Source organism: Corvus cornix, chromosome 2 (genome assembly GCF_000738735.6).
Source record: "Corvus cornix cornix isolate S_Up_H32 chromosome 2, ASM73873v5, whole genome shotgun sequence".
Lineage (NCBI taxonomy): Eukaryota > Metazoa > Chordata > Aves > Passeriformes > Corvidae > Corvus > Corvus cornix.
The window spans coordinates 142,164,838-142,182,401 of NC_046333.1; the positions used below are offsets into that span (position 1 = coordinate 142,164,838).

The following is a 17,564-nucleotide window of genomic DNA, read 5'->3' on the forward strand; positions in this document are numbered from 1 at the left end:
ATAGTCTTGTGCAGTAAGATTGGACTGCAAGACTCCTCAGAGAAGTGGCATAGAAGACACCTTACATGTTACATCCATAGGCAAATCAAAGCTCTTCCATCAGGCACAACTTCAGGACAGCCATTCTCCAGGAGTAGGACTCCTCTGACACCCAGTATCAAAATCTCTTGAAACTGAAAACAGAGATGAAAACCTGTAATATAAAACCACACTGTAAAACCAAACAATAACTCAAAAATAATTTGGGAGCTGCAATGGAACATTACATTGGAAACCCAGCTGTTTACTGGCAGCTGTTGCAAAAAATATTTTCCTCCCTTTCACACCTCCTCCCCCCCACACACAAAATTTTATTTTTTTAAGACTCAGAGAAGCAAAGAGTTTTCACACTGAGCTGGCTTTGTTTATTTACTGCCCCGGAGACATCTTAAGTTGCTCACAGCCAGACAGTGGGAACTGAAAAGCAATATTACAGGGTAAATAATGAGATTGGAAGGACGACCATGCACTTAGGAAACAGTTATGTTCATGGGTAGATTTATTTTAATCCTGAGGTGGAGGTAAATGCATGACAGCAATAGGAGGAGAAAATGAGAATGCTAAAAACCTGAAGACAACAGACTAATTCCATTCTGATATGGAGGGTAAAATCTTTATAAGCAAATGTTTTCTCTCCTGTATCTCCTAAACTGTTTGACACTGTCAACCATCTTCATGTTCAGTCTGAAAATCATTGCCACAGGATCAAGGCATTCTGCCATTACATCAAGGCAAAAAGTTTGGCAAGGCCAAAGCAGAAGGGGACATTTATGTGGATTACGAGGTTAACCAGAATCATAGTATTCAAGAGTTTATTAACCTATTAAAAAAAATTAGGAGGTTTGGAAAAGCCATCCATATTGCTTCAGTGCAGAAGATAATCTCCCTGGAGGACTATCAGGAATAACTTTATATGAGTGATAATGATCTATGAACCATTGTAGATATTACTCTTATAACACTCCAAATTTTCTGTCACCCATTACTGATGAAAAAGACCTCTTCAGTCTGGATACACCCATGCAGTTAAAGCAAACATTTTCAAAACACTCCTCTAGAAATGAAGCTGCCTTACACAAAAGTTCTTTATATTATTCGACTGCTGTCCTTCAAAATAGGTCAACTACACCCAGAATATCTGTTAGGAATGGTCCCTGGTTCTTGATAATTCCTGCCCACAAGAACTGGGTAAGTGCTGACTAGTCCAGGCCAAATCTATTCAAGCCAAACCTGTCCTAGTGCCAGGACTGTCTAACATTTGCTCACTGGGCTGGTTCCAGTGCCAGTGCCCCCACTTTGTCACCATTTAATTCATTAGCAGAAGAGATTAGTATAACTATTATGATAATACTGTCCAGTAGAAGGGACCCATCATACCAGTCACACAATGGTGCTGTCGCACAGCACATCAGATGACCTATTCAAGCTCTGCAGCCATCCCCAAACCTTTCCCTTTAAGACCCTTTCAAACTCTCAGGATACAGCTTGCCCCTATGAGTGTAAACTCAAATGAGGAATTACTCTCTCATTACAACCCCCAGCGGATGACAACTTTGCTCAACACTTCACAACTTAAACCTAATTGCAATGAAATCTTTTAAAATGACAAATACAGTCACTAATTGTTAGAATCTCTCATAGCCAAACTGCATTATTTCAGCACTAGAAGATGGATATATCAGAACATGATTTGACAGGATTAATAGGTACCCTCCATTAAAGAAAAGTTATTTTCTTCCCTTCACCTCTATTTGGTATGCTGCTTGCAGAAGTTATAAGTTCACCTTCATCAATTCACTGAAAACAGTCCCTACCCAGTTCATGTTTTTTCCTTCAAAAGCAATGTATTTTCAGTTGCATTTACCTCATGCAGTAAAACAAAAATCCAACTACAGATTGTTAAATGCATAACTAAGCTATTTACCTTGTAACAGCTTAATTAAAATATTTCACATCTGTAGGCAACCATACAATGTGGCCACTGGCACTAACTTGCTGCTAACCACTACATTCTGAGGGACACAAGGGATTTAAAAATATGTACACTAGTGCTTCATGTTTTCTGTTTACTGTAGCAAGTTTTTCCTTGAAGAGAACAATTTGCTAGGACTTGACAATTTCATCATCCCATTTCTACTTCATGCATGTTGTCCTTTATTTGTTAAAAAAGTGTCCATATAGATTTCCTAAATTGGCTTCTACCTTGAGTAAATACCTGTCATCAGAATAGTAGAGCCATGGGCATAATGAAATTTTAAGTTCCATTTCTGTGGAAAAATACGGAGATACAATAATTCAAAAATTATTCTAAGGCAAAATGTTCAGCTGAAAACTAAATGCCTGCTTTGTTTTCTGGATATCTAAAATGACCGTTTTTCTTAAGTGAGGTAATTTCATAAAAGAAAACATCTCTTCATCATGAGAAGTTAAAATGTTCCATTTTGAAAATTGAAAAATACATCTTGATGTTTTCTCCCCTTTACATTTTATTTCTTCTCAAAGCTATTTACAAATTGCCTCTGCATTTATGAATGTTTTTATTTCAAAATAGCATTTTCTGGTAATTCTCTTATTAACTAAAACTGGTTCAGGGAGAAGGGGCAGATATTCAAAGAGGTCTCTGTTACTTATACTGTGGGCAGCCTGCCAAAATAACGTGTCATCTTTTGAGTCAAATGTGAAAGCACAAAATTAGGATATGGGTCAAAAGGAGAAACATCTGACTGCAAATTTCAGATTAGAATTGACTTTTGTCTACATTGCCTCAACAGTTCAGCCCTGATGATGCCAAGTACACTGCACAGCTCATGTAATATGATGCTATGTTGGTCTAAGTTTATGCTCAGACAATTGATTAGTGGTTGAGCATTGTGGGCTAAAAGGCAGCTTTTGGTGTGTATCAGCCAGTCAGTGAGGGATCACAGCCAACAATAACAGGCAATGTGACCTATGCTAAAGTAAAACAGGAAACTATCAGCTGCAAGGAGGAAACTCTGTGACCTTTCCTCCTGCTACAATGAGACAGCCTGTAACTCTGCTACTAAAGGGCATCTCAGAATTGGCCTTTAGTACCTTAAACTTGTCCTTTCTAGAACCAAATTAAGCTTCTATTTGAGTGTTTATTTCCCTGTTGCCAGAAAATCTTTTCTCACAAAATACAAGTGATCAAGATCTTTGACTTCTAACCACCTTTCAATGTGGATTGAAGTGGCCCAACAGCAACAAGTATTCTTTGAGAAGTGACTAAGAGGTGCACAAATAGACCTCATGAAAGCATTCATTTTTTTGCCCAAGACAACCAGGCTTTAAAAGCACTACATTCAAATCCTGTGCTAAGATGATGAGGTAGGAATAAAGATGGTATTGCCATTGTATAGGAAGGGATCACAAGATGGTGACAACTGTCCAGTCATCCAGATAATCAGACCAACATTTTCAGATGTATTTTGCACTCATGAGTGAGACTTCCAACTCATTAGCACGCAGGATGGGCTCAGGGTACAAGATATTTTGACAAATTATTTCAATCACTAATAAGGATTTAAAGTCCTGACAGCCACCATCTTTAACAGACAAAAATGGAGAAATCACTGTATGTTACATACTCCATGTTCAAAAGATTAGTTGAATATATCAAAGCCCTGCACATTCAGTGAGTAGAGATTGTCTTGCATAAGACCATTCCTTTCTATACCATCTCAGGATGGCTCTAATGAATGAGGAACACATGAGCACATTAATAGTATCCCTAGACCAGGTGAAAACTAATTTCAGGTATTTTCTTTACAAGAAAATGTTATCAACCAATATTCTTTAAAATGGATGTATTTGGCATACTTTTGTTCCTGCTCCAAGACAATGTCTCTCTCAAAGGAACAGAGACATTTTCTGATGTTGTTACAAGGTATAGAGTTGGCATCTCTTGTAAAAGTATTTATTATACATTGTGTCTATGAACTTAAATTCTTGCCTTAGAATAAAATGCTTCACCTCCTGATAGTAGTTATCTCCTCCAGTAAGTATGATGAGATCCTGGTTGAACAGCTCAGACTGTTCATCTAACTGAAGCAGCCTACACAGATGAGCAGACCCATCTCTTCTACCATAAAACAAAGTCTGTATGTACTTACCATTTATGTCTTTGTTTCCTCCTAGTGGAAATATTAGTAAATGTTTCCTTAGCTTGTTTGACCATCTATTCATCATTTTGAAGAGATGAAGAAGATATTTCAAGCAAGATGTAAGAACTCCTGAAAATAATTGTCAAGAGTTCCTCCTTATCAATGTTGTGCCCTGGTAAATTCCATTCATCTCTCAAAAAACCCAGCATGTGCAGCTATATCCAGGGTCCTCCTTTAGCAGAGGCATGACCTCTAAATTTTGCAGCCACAGTTATAATGGATGGTGAATAATGAGCCCTTCAGGGGGACAGAGGTAGTCTGTATTCCCAGATCCAGGAGCTCATACATAATTAGGCACCTTTGGTTAGGAGAGCAGCACACGTAGTTATCTCACCAACAGAGAGTATATTTGGACACTAACAGAGGATGATATGAATGAGGAGGAAGAAATCCACACACCATGAACTGGCACGTAGATCCAGCTATGTAATTAAAAATGGCTCTTCAACTCAGTGAGTAAAGAGTAGGGTATTCACAATTTTTAACAGTGGTAGTACAAACACGTATCATAAGAATAACTAAGACACAGAAACAGTTTGTCTTCAAGTACTCAGATCATTGATGAAAATGGAGGATCCTTGTGAAATTGCTAAAACAACTGTTGACTGTAAGGTTGCCTTAATAAACACAATTCCTTGTACATTTTTCAATAAGCTAACTGCAGAGGTCTCACAGGCCTCAGTTCCTAAAGAAATAACAGAGGCCTTTGTAAATACACTGCAAAGCAATCTCAGTAAAATCACACCCATTGTGTTAGATTATTTTGCTGCCCTGGATCTAGACAACTGCATGGTTCATTACACAATAGAAAAGCCACTTTTAACCAGGCCTCTTCATAGTCTGCAAATTCTAGGAATATGCCAGCAGTTACTACATTGTCTTCTCTCTGTTCAGTTCCTGTGCTTCTCCCAAGCCTGTTTACTTTGGATATGCATGGGCTGTTAGTAGCAATTCAAGGTCACTGCCAAATCCTGAGAACTATTGACCGGACAGAGATGTTAAAATGTTCTGGCCACCTGCTATAAGTTTCTCACTCTATTTCACTTCTGTGAAATCTGTAAAATACTTATGCCTCTTTAGCTCTCTTATTTCCAATAAAACACTTGGAAAATTTTACTGAAAATCTAGGGATGTATGCTTCCAAATTGGATAATCTTTGTGGTGTTTTAAGGCCAATCCTCTCAAGATCCAAAAGCACCTACATCATATTTCATTTCTGGCCTACTGGGCACAGGAATTACAAGTATTTCCACATTGTCCCCATCACTGGTGTAACAGCAATGCACATGGAGTCCACCTTCTGCCCACGCACTGAGTCATGTCTCTGATATTACTGCAGCTGACAGAACTACTGATGAGATCTGTAGATAGCGGCAGATGCCTGACTGCTTAGTCTTTATTTTGAAGATTTTCCCTGCTAAGCAAAAAAGCTAGATACTTTCAGAAAATAAATAACAAATAAGAACAAGAAGCAGAGAACAAAGTGCTGAAGTCATTTCAAACTTCTTGTAGGGAAAGCTTCTAGTCCATCTAGGAACACCAGTGTTATCTGCTGGTAGAAGAGGAGGTCATATGACTAACCTCAACCATGTCTATGATCCTTGAATTCTACACATAATGGTTATTTACTGGCATCAAAGTGGAAAAATAAAATATCCTCTCATGGGAGGCTTTTTTCACTCCACTACAGAAAAACCTCCATTAACTTCTGCCAAATGTATATCAATTCCACAGTATTGAAATCCAGACATCTTCTGGAGTGTCAGTGGTACTCCACATTAAGGTCCAATGGAATGTAGGAAATGTCATAGGTTTCTTCCTCAAATGAATTTGTGTTTCTTCATTATTTATGAGAGTCCAATAGGAGTATCTTGTTCCTTTATAGTATTAATTTTTTTGTGCTTGTTTTCACAATTCCCTTCCCATTTCATTAATCTTTACTTACTCTCTAATGGGATATTGAAGTTATGATTGGAAAAGTTATCATGAAATGAGTAAGAAAGAGCTGCAAAGCCCATCTAGTATCACAACAAAGATTTTTTTTTTTTATTCTACTTAAAGTATGAAATTAAAAAAAACCAAAAAATTATTAATTCTGTAATAACTCTGTAGCTGAAAATACTGTGGGGATTTTGCATGCTCCTCTAAAATGGAGAATGATTGTCCATCTCTCCTTCGAGCCACCACAGACTTTCACAACAACAGCAGATGCTTTCCTTAGGGCTAGGAAAAAAAAAGGGTTGGATGTTTCTGATAAAGTAAAAGCACATGTACACCCTAGGATATATTTCAAAGTACATTTCCATAACTTGCTATTAGGAAAAAAAATCAACTCCATGTTTCTATGCTGAGATAGATATCTTCCTTCAGTGAATCTTCGAAAGGGAAAACCAGCACGGATCTGAAAGTCCATGTATGGTTTCTGGAACATCACTGAGCAGCAGTACTTCAGATTGCTATTAAATTTTTTCCATGAAAGAAATATCTAAAGATTTCCTGAGTGACATATTCCTATGCATTACTTTCTTTAGGGTCATCTCTTTTCAGTACCACATTTCCAGAAATATCCTCTGCTGAAAATCACAGGCGCTGACTTCTTGTTCTTCCCTTCAAAGAGAAGGAAAGAAAATTATCACAGTTCATTTTAGAGAAGTCTTATACATATTGCAAAACTGTTATAAATCCTCCTTCCATCTCCTCTATTCCAAATCAAACTAGCTCAGATCTGCCCTTTTTTCTTCTCAAAAGCTTTATTTCACAAAGCTCTGCTGTATTCTTGCTTCTCCATGTGCCTTTCATGCCTAGTGTTGGAAGAGTTCTCCAGCCAAGGCTAACTGTCACCAGAGGAGCAGAATCACTTTATCTGTTTTGGTAAAAAAAACACTTTACAGAGATATAATAGTGGTTGGATTATTTGCAGCCATGCAGAGGGGGAAAAAGGAAAACTCCTAGAGGTATTCAGGTACTTCAGGCTGGCTAGGTGAGAGCCATGGCCACCTAAAAGGCCTTCTCCTCCACAGAATAACTGATAAGATCAAATCTAGAGGACTTTGTTCAATTTTGGGGTCCCTTGCACAAGACAGGTAATGACATACTAGAGCAAGGTCATTGCAGAGTCATCAGTGGAAACAGAATGTATGAGATGTGACTGACAGAACCAGGTGTATTCAGTCTTAAGAAGATAAGCCTGGTCTTCTCCTTTGCAAACAGGCTTTCACCCAGGCACTATTGTCCCAAGCCATTTTTATTATTCCTCAGCCTGGCCCACAACCTCTCTTTCAGACGGCAACCAAGAGATCAGCAACCCATTGGCTTAATGTAATGAGATCAGGTGGTTTAATGTAATGTCTTGGCACCACTGGCAGAGTGAAAGCAGGAGTTAGAGCACTGAAGGATACACAGAGTCCTTGGCAATGAAGCAAAAAAACCCAGGTTTTATCTTGCCAAAATCAAAACTAAATGTTTTTGAACTTTTTGGGTTATCTTTTATGTTAGAGGAAATCATAGTAAACCAGTCTTTTTTATGGAAACAAAACTACTCAGTCATAAAAAAATATAAAATTCTTCTGAAGAGCATGAAAGAAACATTTCTGTCCCTACTCACACTCTAGTCTTTGGGTATGCAAGAAGAGAGCAGGCTGAGGCACAGCTCAGGTGAGATGGTTTGGATTGTTCACTGCTCCTAATGCCATAATCACCTGCAATTACTTCAAACAGGTAAGCAATTCCAATTAGAGTAGCAGCTGCTGTACATCCCTAGAAGCTACTGCAATGACAAACTCAGGCTCTTTATCTTTTTACCAATTGCAGTGGGCTCAAATCATTAGTTTGGCTCCTTGATATATCAGACTGTAGTGACTCCTTTAGTCAAAGACAGCAGCATCCACATCCACCACATTTCCCAGGTAAATGTTGTGAACTCATACACTAGAGCTGAGAAGGTCAGTTTTAATAATAATGGTCCAGAACTAGCCCTTCACTACCAAACTATATTCTGTTCACTGATAAAATAATGTATATATACATAAAATGTTGTTTTACTGATCTACATTCCAGACAGATTGAACAGGAACAAGCCACCACTATATCAAAGTATAATGCAGAAAACCATTCAAATGATATAGACGTTTACACTGATCTTTGTCAAAAGTATACTCAAAGCCTTCTTCAACAGCCCTTTATTTTTCAAACAGAATAGTTAATTCCAGATATTTTAACCCTGATTTAGAATATGCACTCTCAATACTGTCATAAACAGCTAAATAGACAGACTAGTGCTTACAAACCAATCAAAACATATAAAACACAAGAGTCACAATCGGTGTTTTAAATATGTATAATCATGTTCAGCTTCTTTGAAATCGAGAGAAGAAACACTTCTGAATACTATCACAGACAAGTACAAGCATTCTTTGACAAGGCAAGTTCATTACTGTGCTAAAGTATACATTGCTCACTGATTTTTCTTTCTGCAGGCTCCTTTAGGTGTCTTCTTTTGAGCTGCTTTATGCACCTTCCTCTCCGCAAAAATAACAGCAAAGAAATCATGGAAGGCAAAATGAGGATGTCTTGAGCTGAATAACAGTCTAACCTCCTCCTCTCTTGTCCTCAGCCTGTCTAGGCAGGCCTGTTGTTCAGCTTCTTCATTATGGTCATTTTTTTGTCCATGGTTCCAAATAAATCCCAAAAAGCTGACTCTGGTCTCTTACGAGTTTTCTGAGGGAAGTTCTCCAAAAACAGCCATGTAAAAAAAGGTCATTTTTCCTGCTGTTTCACTGATATGGCAGACAGAAAACATGAGAATATTGACGAAAAATTAAAGCTGGTGCTTTATTGTCCCTGGCAGATTTATTTTCTCTCAGGGAGATGAAAGAACTAAATATCTTTCCAAACCCTTGCCAAGGTCTTTATAGCCATGGCTGTGCCTTCCAAAATGGTTTGGGTTTCTTACAAATCACTAAAAACTTATTAAAGAAGCAAGGCTCATAAATTAGCTTTTTGTTGCTCATTCTTAGCGAAGGCAACATGGCATGTCTCCTCCAGCACCTTCTCCTACCACAGATTTAGCAGCCAAGAAGTGCTTCCTGCTAGCACAGAACTATCTCTGATTTAGAAAGATGAGCAGTGTTAATGCCCACCAGCCCTCTTTGAGGCCCATGCAGGTGTTATGTTCATAAGAGCTGAGGCATCAGCTCAAGCTGGCTCTTGAACAGGGGCCAGCAATTGCCATCCCTTGTGGCATGATGACTGATTATTGCATAAAGCATAAATCCCGTGTAATTCCACATGCAAAGAGAATGGAATCTGCAGTTCTCAACCTCCTCCTCTCAACCTCCTCCCTTGCATCTTCTCTCAAGGCCACGTTCACTCCTCCCTTACCTATCGACCTGACAATGCTATATCATCAAGCTCTTCAGCTAACTTGGATGACATTTACAGTTGCCCTCCTGTATCATTGCTCCTTCAGTGTGGAAAGGAGGTCTCTCTCCATGTGAAAAAAAATAGAAAGAAAAACACAGTCCAATGGAAGTGATTTTTATTGCAGCTAAAGCTAGCCAAAGTATTAAACAAAGACTCCAAGTGAATGACATTTAATGACGGGCATTTTTCTGTTCTTCTCAGGGGGAAAAAGTTGTTCTCATGACAGACGATTCTTTATAGATGATCTGGGAGGGACAGAGTATTTTCATACATGCTTTTCTACTTTGCACACAGAATATACTAACTGGCTTTTTATATTATTTACAGATTTACAGGCTCTGTTTCTCTTTAGAAAAATAATTTAATTAACTCAGTTTTCCAGAGCTAAACCAGTCACTTTGGACAAAATAGAAGAGAAAATTTAACCTGTGCATTCCTGAAGAGAAAAGACTATTGTTATGAATAAAGGATCAATGAGATGACACCTAATGTGCATTTTTGTTTACAAAAATACTATTTCTTATGTCAGAATTCACTCATTATTAGGCAATTTCAGCTGAATCAGACATTAGATTAGAAAATCTTATTGCATTCAGCATTCATTTGGCTGCAGAGCAAATTGCTTGAAGACCATACTGCCATTTCCATAGAGGAAGCTTGAACTGCTAGCAGCCTCCACCCCAGTGACTGAAACAAGTAGTGAGAATTACTGAAATAGCTCTGAAGAAATCAAAAAAGCTGCAACAGTTTATCAGCACAGTCTTCCTCTTTAACATAAATCTTGTGTGGAGGGTTTACTTGTGAGATGCTCCAGAGAGCGCATGAGTCATACAGGGAGTGCCATTTGGCTGACATTTGCCATCTGCCCGCAGTGGGTTACAGCCCCCAAATGCCAAAACTGAAGCACAAATTAGAGACATGGGGATTCCTACTCCTAAGATAAAATTGGACTCTGAGCATAATTCCTCATGAACTGAATTTAAAAGATGCTTATTATGATCTTTGAAGGGGTAAGGGGATAATACCTGATTTTGAGTGTAGCCAGACATCTGCACCCCTCCCTGTCTTCAGTGGGGATGTGGACCCTCAGCACCTGCTAGGATGAGAACATTTAGCCATGATACAAAGGGAGTGAAGAATATGAAGATGATGAGCAGTGGCATCTCTAATCTTTGCAGGGTAAAATAGCTCATGATCACAGCTGGTTAAGATACAGAATGACCAAATGATTAATCAGCAGAAATGTGGGCTGTGTTGTTACTGCATCAAAGCATGCAAGGCCAAACAAGCTCTCAGCTGGAATACAGATGCCAAAAGCAAGCTGACAGCCAGAAGCCATGTGTTTTTGGAACCTATCCCTAGAGAACGGGAAGGAGGAGAGATTTTTCCCATGCTGATTTGTCTCTCATTGCATCTCTGGACTTGATCCACTACTGATGAAGTCCAAATTTGCAATTGGAACCTAGTGTAGAAATCCAGCATTTTTATGGCTTACAAAGGATAACACAAGGAGAAAAAAACAACAAAAAAAACCCCACCTCTCCACCTTTTATATTATACAGAAGAAGCCAAGAGGAGATTAAAGGATTTTTCAAACTGACCAATGCTTTTTGGGAAGGTTTGGGATTTTGAGGAGCCCATTTTAACATTTGAGAGAATCCAAAATTTCAGTAAGCTGAAGATCAGGACTGATAATTATTTTTCCATAAAAGTAGCCTAAAATTACTCATCACTCAAAAATCTCAGTTACATTAACTATCCCAGCATCACACAAGTAATCTGAATTAGAAGTAAGAGCATCTTGTACCCCAGGGTCATGAAGGTCTCTTCTCTGCCTTTTGCCCAAAGATTTCCAAAGACTGACTAGGAACATAAAATTAAACAAACCCAAAAATGTTTCATTTGTATAGAACCCAATGACACCTACCCAACAGTAAGACAACAACCTGAGGAATCCTTCAAAGACTCCACCTCCAACACAGTTTGCAAGTACAGGCAATAATGGAAGGCCCCTCCTACAAGTGGGGCCAGCCCTGCTTTTCAGAGAAACACAAAATCACAGAACAGATGAACTTCAAAGAAAACCATGGGGATCATATGGCACCATCCTCTGCTCAGACCAAGACTGGGTTTTGAGCACACTGTTCAGAGCCATGTCTGGTTCAGCCTGAGTTTATGTAAGGATGGGGATTCCACAGCCTCTCTGGACACCTGCGCCAGTGTTTTGTTGCCCTTGTTGTGAAGAACAAAGAATCTTTTTCTTATATGCACCCAAAACGTTCTTCACTAGGGAGTTGCAGACAGCAGTAAGGTCCACCTGAGCTGTGTCTCCTCCAGCCTAAGCTAACCCAGCTCTTTCAGCCTTCCCTTATAGGTCTTGTATTCTGGCTTCATGACCTTCTTGGTGGTCCTCCATGGGACCCAATCCAGCCCATCACTGTAATTCTTGTAATGAAGAGCCCAAACCTGGATGCAGTACTAGAGATGTAGTCTCACGTGTGCCAAGCAAGGGAATTTAACCTTACTTGCTGACTGCATTCTTTCTTGTACAGTCTGGTATATGGTTGCTCTTCCCTGTAGCAGGGGCACACTGCTGCTTCAATGTCACAGAATCACAGAACAGGTCAGGCTGAAAGGGACCACGTTGTGTTATCCGATCCAACCTCCCTGCTCACATACAGCCATCCCAGAGCACATTGCACAGGATTGTGCCCAGACAGTTCTTGAATATCCCCAGCAACTGAGATTCCACAGCCCCTCTGGTCAATCTGTTCTAGTGCGTGGTAACGCACACCGTAAAGTCCTTCCTTGTGTTAAAGCGGAACTTTCTGTGCATCAGTTCCTGCCTGTAGCCTCTTGTCCTATTGCTTGGAACCACTGAGAGGAGCCTGGTCCATCCTCTTGATACCCTCCCTTCTGACACTGACAGACATTGACATAATCCCCTCTCAGTTGTCTCTTCTTGAGGCTGAACAGGCCCAGTGCCCTCAGTCTTTCCTCATAAGAGAGATCCTCCAGTCCCTTAATCATTTTTGTTGCCGTCCACTGGACCTGCTCCAGGAGCTCCATGTCTCTCTTGTACTGAGGAGCCCAGAACTGGACACAGCTCTCCAGATGTGCCTCACTGGGGCAGAGTAGAGGGTCAGGATCAGCTCCCTTGACCTGCTGGCAATGCTTTTCCTAATGCATCCCAGGACACCATTGACCTTCTTGGCCTTCCTGAGCACATTGCTGGCTCATGGACAGCTTGTTGCCCCCACGTCCTCCAGGTCCTTCTCCACAGAGCTGCTTTCTGTCTGGTTTGTCCACCATCTTTGGTGCATGGGGTCATTCTTCCTCAGGTGCAAGACCACAAGACCCTGCATTTGCCTTTTTGAATTTCAGACAGGTCTTCTCTGGGCATCTTTCCAACCTGTTGAGGTCCTTCTGAAGGGCTTCACAGCACTCTGGAGTATTAGCCACTCCTCCCAGCTTTACTCCTCTAGAATCTTGTTGAGGAGGCATCTTCCCCTTTATCCCAGTCACTGATGAATAATTTGAACAATATCAGTCCTAGTATTGAACCTTCAGGGACATCGCTAGTGACAGGCCTCCAACTAGAACCTGTGCCACTGATTACAACTCTCTGAGATCTGCCATTCTGTTCTCAATCCACCCCACTGTCCACTTATACAGTTCAAGTTCAAGTTGTTGGCCACCAGGATCCACAGATTCGTTCTTGCAAAGCTCCTGCCCTAGACTGCTTTATCACATGGCGATATTCCCTACAGTTTGCAGATCTTCCTTCATGTCTGTGATGAACTTTATGAGTTTTCCATCAGCCCATTTCTCTAGCCTCCCTAGATCCATCTGAAGAGCAGATCTATCCTCCAGCATGTCAGCTCCCTTCCTCTGATTGGTGTCATCTGAAACATACTGAGGGGCTTGTACAGGATCTGGTGTCTGAGCTACTAGGATTTGCAATTTCTTAATATTTCAACAACATTCTGTTGAAAGTATTGCAATATTCTTTATTTGTTATTTGAATTGTTGCACCTTGTGAAGCTTACGTTGCACAGTCTAGGCATTTATTTCAATGCTTTGAAGAGATTCTGGCAGTTCTCAGGTACGCTTTGTCTGGGTCTTTATAAGGTTGTCTGCCAGTTACACACAAGGCCAGACCAAATTAGAAGAATGGTGCCATACTTGCATTCACAGTTTCAGCAATGTTCTGGCTAAAGATCATGAAACATAGCTTTGTTATATCTCTTTTGTTTTCAAGGATCTTCCACACTATTTTTATGCCACTTTTGCAGGTTACTCCCTCTGTATGAGATTCATTACAATGGAGAATGAATGAAACATGCTGATATTGCAGCATTTCCTGATAAACTTTGGGACATAACACATGGTCCGTAATAGCAAAAATCTCTTTACTGAAGAAGAACAAGTCTTTTCTTCCACAGGGAGTTGATTTCTGGCATGGAAAAGCCAGATTGATAAGTATAAACCAAACTGTGCTTCATTATCTTCCCTAGCTTTTTCATTTGATACAGTAGGTGTTGAGATGAATATAAGTTTTGAATATGTGAAATCTTATATGTCTTTCAGAGAAATAGAAAAGATAAGACAGAAAAAATCCTCTTGGGAATGTGCAATTGATCTTCTGATTTCAGAGTTCATCTGGTATGGTAACTGATTCCAGCTCCAACTGAGCAACTAAGAAACAGATTTATAGGCACTGTAACAGGGCTTCAAAGAATGGTAATTGACTGAAAGACCTTTCCTTGATCTACTGAAATGCTTTAAGAGTTGATCTAACCAAGAGCAATAAATTATGATGATCCTTTTCAGAGCAGACACTACCAGAAATTTCACATTCTAAAAGCAATTTTTAGTTTGTAGTTACTCCTGTTGGAAGCCAGATAGCCTGGCAATGGTCAAAAACTGATGTTTTGCTTTTGTAAAGGGCCTTGGGAGACTCTTAAGGCAGCAGCTAACATAAAATCTCTTATTCACATGTTCATTAAAGATGTACTTTTCCATCTGCTTTTGCCACCACAATATTTAGTTCCAGTGATAAACCTTGAAACTGTACTCAAATTTACACACCTGTGAATTCCAGAAGTATTCTACCAAAGCTAGCAAGTCTCTGAAGCTGCCCTGTTTTAATGCCTGTTTTACTGCCTGTGGACTAAGATGCCTTAGGAGCATTCACCTTCAGTAAGTTCACAGACAACACCAAGCTGGGTGGGAGAGTTGATCTGCTGGAGGGTAGGAAGGCTCTGTAGAGGAGCCTGGACAGGCTGGATCAAAGGGATGAGGACAACAGTATGAAATTCAACGAGGCCAAGTGCCAGGTCCTGCACTTGGGTCACAATAATCCCATGCAGTACTACAGGCTTGGGGAAGAGTGGCTGGAAAGCTGCCCTTGGAAAAGAACCTTGGAAGAGCCAGAGTGTGCCCAGGTGGCCAAGAAGGCCAATGGTGTCCTGGCCTGTCGCAGAGTGTGGCCAGCAGAACCAGGGCAGTGACCATCTCCCTGTACTCAGCACTGCTGAGGCCACACCTCAAATCCTGTGTCCAGTTCTGGGCCCCTCACTACAATAAAGACACTGAGGTGCTGGAGTGTGTCCAGAGAAAGCGGAGCTGGTGAAGGGACTGGAGCACAAGTCTGATGTGGAGCAGCTGAGAGAGCTGGAGGTTTTTAACCTGGAGAAAAGGAGGCTCAGGGGAGACTTATCACTCTCTACAATTCCATGAAAGGAGTGGGCTGGGGGTCCCAAGTGGGAGTTGTTTCTTCTCCCAGTGACAGGACAAGAGGAAATGGCCCTAGGTTGCACCATGGGAGGTTTGATTTGACATCAGGAATAATTTCTTTGCTGAAAGGATTATTAAACATTGAAACAGACTTCCAAGAGAAGTGGTGGAGTCCCCCTCCCTGGAGGTATTTAGCAGATGTGTAGATGTGGCACTTGGAGACATGGTTTAGTGCTGGACTTGGCAGTGCTGGGTTAACAGCTGGGTCTTAAAGGTATTTTCCAACCTTGAAGATTCTATGATGCTAGGTCTTGAATGGGGACAGACCTAGCTAGTTTATGTGGTAATGTTATAATTTTGATATTTAACCCCGCTATACCCCAAGTATGTGTAACACACCTTTAGGCCCTGTTCTGCACATTACAAGATTTGAGCAAAGCAAAAAAGGAACCATGAATGGAAATATTTTTCCTCTGCAGTGGGAATACTCATTTTCACTGCTGTTTTAAGAATTAATGTTTCTTACACACACACAACCCTGCCACCATGCAACTTGTTTAAATCTAATTTTTCTTTTTCCTCACACCTCTGTGGCTCAAGGCACCACTCAGCTTGCCAGTATTTGTCAACCATCTAATACTGTCACTTTACTGCCTTAAGACCCACAACTATATTTAAGATTCACATGAAAAATGTGTTAACATATTCAATCTAATCAAAATGAAATGGTGACAAAGAGAAGAATGATCAGATCAAAGACACATCTACAGCCTGAATACCTATACATCTAGCTATTGTAAGCACTTGCAACAGAGGTAGGACACAGTAGTATGCTTTTATGAGAAATTTTCTGAAATCTGTCATTTTCATGACATGATTTTCTGAAATCATATACAGTTTTGCCACTCTACCAATGGGACAAAATGTTCAACTTTAATTTAGATTAAGCCATTTCTTCTTATTGAATTGCTGATGGAGGAGGGAGTGGTACCTGTGACAGTGAAAAGACTTGGATTAATAATTCACCTGCTCTTTCAAATCAAGTTTTATATAATATTTAATATAAAATGGTAGGGTAGATACTTGAAGCATAAAGGCTAGGCAAATGTGTGAAAATATAGCCCAAAGCCTCTGACACCAAGAACTTGAAAAAATGACATTGCAAGATAAGGTGTATTCACTGCTGTGATGGAATTGCTCCTGAAATGAGAATTGTACAGCTGCAAGGCTTTCAAAGAGGTTAAGTGTTTATGAGATTTTAACAGTATCTAACTCATTATCTCAAACATTAAAACAGGAAAATAGCTTTAAAGGTGTGCTTTAGGAATTAATTGAGATCAATTTTTTATAATCTTATAAGAAAATTTCTCTCTAAGAAAAGAACCAAGGATAATGGTTTTTCACGAAACACAAATTACTGAGTTTTGAAAGAGAATAAGCAAACAGCACTGTCTGATGTTTCAGATGAGGCTGTGAGGGTATTGGAGAGGAGTCTTCTTCAACACTATTAACATACAAGCGGTGAATGTACAGACCAGAAAAAGCAAACAAACCAAGTGAAATCTGAGGACTTGTAAAGCAAGCCGCCCCACTGTGGAGAATCGTCCCCTCAAAGCCATTAGTTGGACCTCTCTGCTGGTTTTAATCTATATAAATGACTGAGACAGATGGAAAACAGTATGCAAGCTGCGTTCACAGATTATATCAAGTGGGTGAGCAGAAAAAGGAACTGGGTTTCCTCTGAAATCAGGCTGCTATGCAGTAAATAAAACTCAGCATTGACAAACGTAATTGAGGACATGTGATAAGCAGCAGAGAGCCCAGAAGATGAAATGAAGCAAAACAATAAAAAGACAAAGAACCTGGAGGAGACCTCAGGAGGACATAGGATTTGTCTCACAAACACCTTATGTGGTGGATGCAGAGAACTTTTCCTTTGAAACCTTGTGTATCCTGCCAGTAAGGAACCTGTTTGGAAAGCTGGAATGTTATATTTCTTTCCATGTCACCCCCTTTATTTGTCAACAGTGCACCATAAAAACCATAAAATCATCCAGGTGCTGTCTCATGTAATTTAATATATTCGGGACATCAACTGACCCTGTACTGCCAAGTCCTGTAGCTGTCCAAAGAAACCAACAATGGATCTCAGCCCAAATAAACAAGAAAAGAAAAATCATTGTA

The 17,564-nt window shown here is 40.0% G+C and overlaps 1 long non-coding RNA gene across 1 annotated transcript in view; it reads right to left on the reverse strand.

Annotated features, from left to right (window-relative positions):
- Positions 1-250, reverse strand: part of LOC109145297 — a 38,271-nt gene extending 38,021 nt beyond the window's left edge. Inside the window, exon 1 of the long non-coding RNA XR_002046608.3 lies at positions 66-250. This is a non-coding gene — a long non-coding RNA (uncharacterized LOC109145297). The remainder of the gene's footprint in view (positions 1-65) is intronic.
- Between the last annotated feature and the right edge of the window lie 17,314 nt (positions 251-17,564).